At 40.9% G+C, this 6,773-nt stretch overlaps 1 long non-coding RNA gene across 1 annotated transcript; it reads right to left on the reverse strand.

The window, feature by feature from the left end:
* Positions 1 to 1,837: 1,837 nt before the first annotated feature.
* On the reverse strand, positions 1,838 to 5,769 carry Gm41234. The gene is made up of 2 exons (XR_874909.1): positions 5,593 to 5,769; positions 1,838 to 2,140 (listed from the first exon to the last, which is right to left on the reverse strand). It is a non-coding gene; the product is annotated as a predicted gene, 41234 (long non-coding RNA).
* Positions 5,770 to 6,773: the final 1,004 nt, after the last annotated feature.

The raw sequence follows: 6,773 nt of genomic DNA on the forward strand, positions 1-6,773 counted from the left end.
GGACATGTAGGTCTCAGGACTGATGTGATACATGGGGTAGAATATAATTTTCCAGGTGTTGTGACTTATCCAATGTTTAAACCTCTTTAGGGTAGTGACTCATGTCATCACACATTTTAAGAATTGGGAGGAGTGTAATTATACCAAGAGAGTGTGGAGACAAGGCTAAGAGGCATGCAGGAAGTCATAGCAGCAAAGGGGCAGCTAAAGGACAGAGGCGACACAAGTGTTGGTCTTGGGTTGTGGGGAGATGCTGGAGCACTGTGTAGTGTTCTTACTATTCAAGTGTAAGTGACAAATGCCAGCATTTTGATCTCTTTGATGATATGATAGATGGGCATTTGAGGTCTTAACAACTTGCTTAAGTTTCCGTCCTGTTAGGTACTGCTAGCATTAAACTCTTCATTTAAAGTGGAGACTTTGTTATAATAAATAACAGGGAGGAAGAGATTATAGATTTTGCCATTTAAAGTCTGACCCAGTGGTGTAAGGCCATACTACCATGAATACTTCTGATCAAGCAAGATATGACCTACAGGAAAATCTGATTAATTATAAATCAGATGACTTCATAGTTTAAGCTGTCTCATCTCTAGTGTCTGTAGAATATGCATTCAGGGAAAGGGTGCTTTTCTAAGACTGCATTAAAAACTATCCTCTTGGCTCTATGCTTTCAAAGGCAAAGATAGACATTAAATGTGGTGTGGGCCACAGTAGATGGTAGACATCTTAGCTGCAGCCACTCTCTCCCCCACTTAGTCACAACATGCTGACTGGAAAGTAAAACACTCTTTGGCAGAAGAACAGCAAAACTTTGGAACTGCCATTCCTGTCCTTACAATCCTGGGGAAATGGTCACTTCACAGAAAGAAGCTGAAGTTATCTCAGAGAAAGGAAAGGGCAAGAGGTAAGGTTACATCTTTTAAGGAAAACTGGGGCCTTCTCCAGGGGAATTGGCACTTAGTTCCAAGAAGCAGAAAGCAATACTGAGTAATAAATTGTTCCTGGTGGCATGAGTCCCTCTTACAATTGATTCCACCACCTAAAGCAGCATCCTACTGTTTGAAAAATGCTTTTTAATGACATTGTCTACTCTGAGAATTAAAAACAACAATAAAAAAATATGTTTTATCTGTAGTATGGCTGAAGACATCAAGCTTAAATTCCAGATTTGTGCCTGCAATAGTCAGCAGGCAACTCTGGCACAAGAGACAGTTTAGTTGGATACGGTAACAGAGATATAGAGTAATGTATATCTATGTCCTTAGTATTAGAAGGAAAGACATTTAAGGCTTAGTGTGGTGACCGATTCTTAGTCAATATGCACAAACCAGTCACATCAAAGAGTCAAAAATGATCCAGTTCTACCTCATATTATACTAATACATGCAGATCTAGAGAGTTGGATCTACAGTTAAGAGAACTTACGTCTCTTGCAGAAAACCTTGATTCAGTCCCAGCACCCACTTGGTGTTTCACAAATAACCATACTCCAGTCCAGGCCATGCAATGATCTCTTCTGAACTTCATATACATTTACTCATGCAAGCACACACAGACATGCCCATAATAAGGTGTAAACATGTTAAAGAATATTTTACATGTATAAGTTTTCTATTCAAATCCATTGAAATGGAAATAGTTCAGAAATATTTACTGAAGCCACTAACAATTCTGATCACTCAATGACCCAATATCTGAAAATTTAACAAATTTATCTGAACTTGTTGGTGATAGTGTAACCTGTGCTGCTGTATGATAAACTCTAGACTCTGTCCCGACCCAGTCACATGACTATCCAGAATATTGTAATATTAGAGTACTAGCAAGCCCTCAGTGAGTTACAATAATAAACATTTATTTTGGCCACAAGTCAACTGTGCACCTGGGTAGCCCTTCTGCTCTAGCACAGATTTAACTGAGCTTGGCTGGATCTCTATGTGGATCTGCATCAGCTGGAAGTTGAGGAGGTTGGCTGGTCTTCTTGGTCCCTGCACTTGGTTGGCATATTGCCTTGTCATTTCATGTCGCCTTTCAATCCAGAAAGTGATGGGGACTTCTCTTGAAGCAGGTCAGGAATGAGAGAATGACCTCTTGAGGGTCCCAAAGGGGTAGTAGTCTCCAGCTTCCATAATGCGTGCTAAAATTTTACATTGCATAGAATATGCTTATAAGGAAGGATGATAAATACACACCATTTGGACAATCAGTTATAATAGCTGCCTCTTAGCGTCACAAAATTAACTCTGTGATTAACCCAAAAGAATTTAGTTAATGCCAAAATGGTATCCTCAAAGAAAAAAATATTACTTTCCACAATGCTGCTAAAAGCTGGATAAGGTAACTTAATGGTAATATCATTTCTTTAGTTTTGACAGTTCACCACTGCTATTGAAAGAGAAGTTGGGTAGAAGGGGATATGGTATGTCTGTTCTGTTCAGGTAACTTTTCTATAAAGCTGAAATTATTTCTAAGGTATTCATCTATATTTTGGGACACATGATTAAAAATATAACTTGGGGTATCAACCAGTTTGGTGGCAGAACCCTTGACTCCACTTAATGGAGACGCTCCCATGAGCTGGGAAAACTGAGCAGCATGAAGAATCCCAATGAGCAAGGAAAATAGCTTGGCCAGAGCCTTGTCTCTGCAGGCTTCCAGGGTCCCAGCTCACATGGAGCCTCAGGTAGCAGTAGGGAGATGCCAAGAGAAGCAGGACAAGGGGTCTGCCAGTATCCTTTCCTAATGTGATGGATGACCCAGCTGGCTATGATGCTTACAGCAAATGCCATAGTACCACCAGGCAGCAAGGCTGGGAATTCGTTTTACTTATTTAATGGAGTAAAATCTAGATTTCATCACCTCCTTCTAATTTCTTAAGATCGATAGCATGTGATCTTTTTCAGTGTGTGGTACCTTTGAATCCAATGTTGAACCAAATGAGAAAGATAAACACAGAGCTACAGTATGAGGCAGCCAGCTTGTATAGTAGATACGGACTTCGTCCCTGTTCAGTCCCCTTCCTTCAAGAAACTCAAAACCCCTTCTAATGTGATAATCAAGGAATCTCCCTCCACCTTCCCTACTACGTGTCCCATGGAGTAAACTAGGACACAAACCCCAAATCTAGCTGCTGTGAGTGTCCATCCCTGGTTACTGAAATTGGCCAAGGGATCTTGATTGCCCTTCATACTGAGCTAATCATACTTTCTCCGTTATGTTTCATGTAAGAGCACTTGGAAAAGAAGGGTTTTCCTTTTAAATTATAGCACTTACTGTAAAGTTATTCGATACTAAAGACCATCCATGAGAAGAAACAAAATACAGAGAAAAATATCCTCATCATAAAGCAATTTACACCCCAGATGAAGGCAAATGGGGCCAGAGACATTGCTGGGACTTTGGTGGCTTTCTCCTACTTGTAATCCAAACAACCTAACATCAACCTAACATAATAAAGAAATCAATACATAAACGTAGGGTATTGGAATGAACATATATGAGGATGTGGATTGTGCTGAGAACTGATAGAGTGCTAAGTAGTTGTACTGTGTTTTCTTAAGTGGGAGGTCAGTGGTGTTTATTTTTATTTTATTTTATTTCGTAGCAGAATGGCTGGGTAAATTTTTGTTTGTGTTCTAGAACTCAACTTTGTGTCTGGAGAACCCAGGTGACAAAGCCCAACTGAGTTGACCATGTTTTCCAGTCTTCATTAACTCTCTCAGAAGCTCTACTTCAACCTGTCTCTCTGAGACCAGGAAGGCCAGGGCACATGCTACCAAATGAAAGGTATTAATTCTTCTTCTAGGAAACGTTATGCCACCACAAGCATCACCCTTCAGCTTGAAGATGGATAATACAAGGATGTGGTGGCAATACTGATTTCCTAGGTCCTTGTCACAGCCTTCTCACCATCTATTTCCCGACCTGTGAAAGCAAATTTTTTCCTGGTTTGAAGAGACATGGATAAGGATGTACCTCTACCTCAGCATCCCAGCTCAATGCCCCCAAAACAGGAGACAAGAGGAAGAAACTCCCAAACCAAGTTGGATTCCAAGACCACACTCTCCTGCAACTCTCTGGTCTGCATACAAGACCAGCTCACCACATTTCCAGAATCAAATAGGTCACTCCCTAAGATTTAAAGAAGTCTCTCAAGTTCTGCAGTCATACCCAACTGAGCCATAATCCTGGGGGCCTGAAACAAAAGGAAAGGAAGCCCAGTATCTCTCTCAGTGGCTGTTCATAACCTCTGGCAAGCTTGGGAAAAGGACCACATCCTGGCCACTGTCTCCCCCATCATCCTCCTGCCAAGCCCCAAGCTGCAGCATTCTCAGCAGCCATTAGGTATTGCATTTTGGCTTCATTTGCTTACATATCTAATCCACAATTGACCTCAAAAAAAAAATCAATAAAGGAAGAGGGTCAGCAATTAAATTGAACTCCCAACCCTCAAACCAAGAAGTTGACATTTTATTTTAAAGCCTTTAAGAAGCCATGAGAGGCTTGTCACCAGTTCCCAGCAGATTTGAGACCAAAAACACGCACATGATGTTTTGTAAAGGTAACTGGCAGCATGGTCCATCAGCCGCTTAAGACTGGAGATGAATCTAAAGATGCATAAGCAATGGCGAAAGTAAGGAAGGCTTGCGCGCATAGAGTCACCGTGAGGCTGGAGAAGCATGGGAGGATGGGAGAGCTTATGCAGAATGTGGAGGGGGTAGCCAGATAGATGCTCAGCAGAAGCTACAAGCCCTGCAAGAGACAAACATCAAGCTTTATGGGCTGTGCACGAATGCAGTCTCTTGTTTTCTTTTTGTTGGAGGGAAGCGAGAAGCAAACAGCTGGGATTTCTGCCTGAAACAGAAGGAAAGATTCAAGAATCCCTGTTTATTTTTCACTTAAAGAGGATTTGTCCTGAAAATTGTCAAGCTGTATGGATGCTCTTAAGGGATTTTAGCTAGAAAAAAAAAATACACACATCTCAAAGTGCTTTGGTTAGTGGCCACATAGAAATCTAAATCACAGTGGACACTGAGGGCCCTCTAGGTTTTCAGTTAGAAAAACAAAAAAAAAGGAAAATTGCTTCCTTTCTGAGTTCTCCATTACCAGCATGAGAATATAGTGTAAAGGAATTCTGAAGATCGCACAGACTATAGGAACACACAGACTAGAAACACTTGCACAAAACCACATTTTGTATTCATGAAGGCTAGAGGAGATGCCCAAGGGAATTTGCCATTCATCACAGCAACATCCCTCCCTTCCCCCACTGAGATCCTAGTGCATACTCATTCCTCTAAGTACAGGATGTTTCTTCCTTACTCACTATTTACTCACTAAATAGTGTCAAGTAAATGTCCTTTATATCTTAGATTGACATTATACATTAGATTGAGTTTAACAGTTGTAATCCATCTATCAGGACAATATATATGACTGGAATGAATGAAGTATTTTAGGTTGTGTGCTTCCCTTAGTTCCTGGAATATAAAGCAGTACTCACAAGCAGTAGCTATGCACAATCTCGTATATTACTGGAAACTGCTGGGTTTGACTGCTAGAACGCTGCAATGAGATTATCTTTCTTACCGGCAAGCTGCTTGGCTTCCTTGATCTTGTGTAGATCTTGTGCATGCAGGCACAGAAACCGTAAGTTCATGTGTGCACCAAAACACACATGCTTTTCAACCGATGTTTCCTGCAGATATCTGATACCTCTGGATCTTTTGATCTTTATCTCCTCTTCCATAAAGATCCCTGAACTCTCAGCCTAGAAAGGAAAGGATTCATGAAATCCCACTCACTAGCGGACTAGCTATTGCCAATCAATGGCTTCTGGAAAGAATCTAGTAGAATGTCTTCTGTGATCGAGTGGCTTAAAGGCTACCCATGCTCCAGCAGATGGCCCTATACCCATGCACATACAGAAAGCACTAAGTAGGCTTAGTGAGGGTTTTGCTGTGTTGTTTAGTTTGTGTTTTGTTTTCTTTTGTTTTGTTTTGTTTTTAGAGAATGTGAAGTTAATTGAAGTAAGCAGTAAGGAGATTGAAGAAGAACTAGAGGAGAAAGAATGGATGTAAATTTGATCAAAAACATGTTGTATGCATGTATAGGTGAAACAAATGAAGAGAGGAGATGGAAAAAACTAATGGTTAAGAGTGATTCCAGAGTTGAGATCCCAGTGCTCAAGTCAAGGGGCTCACAACTGCCTATGACTCCTGATCCTGGGGATCTCATGCCCTCCTTTATCCTGAACAGGGGCCCATGCACACATAGAAAACACAGACAGACACACATACACATAAATAAAAATAAACAAAAGCTTAAAAAATAAACTTTTTTTTTTTGGTAATCAAAGCATCCAACACGCCCTGGCTAGGTCCAACATTACTATTGATTGTGCTTATAGTTCTAACTCCTTGTAAAGAGTAAAACTTGTTTTCTCATCATCAGTGGGAAGTTGTGAGGCTCTTGTCCAGAACTGGACTGAAGCTCTTCCCCAGCTTGGCCAATTGCACTTAAACTCAGGGTATCCACCCCAGAAAGAATGCAGTTGTTTCCAAGCAGAATGAGTCGGGGATTCTAAGCAGAAAAGTTTTCATGTCTTTAAGAGGAGCAGCAAGGAGTTCCATTTTTATCACAAAATAGTGCTTGAAGCAGACCAAAACTAGAGTCTGTCCCATCTCGTTTCCTCTTCTCCATTCCCTGTAACAGTGAGAGGCAGGGAGGAACTGACAAGACAAAAAAAAAAAAATCACTTGAAATCTGGC

Source organism: Mus musculus, chromosome 14, assembly GCF_000001635.26.
Source record: "Mus musculus strain C57BL/6J chromosome 14, GRCm38.p6 C57BL/6J".
Lineage (NCBI taxonomy): Eukaryota > Metazoa > Chordata > Mammalia > Rodentia > Muridae > Mus > Mus musculus.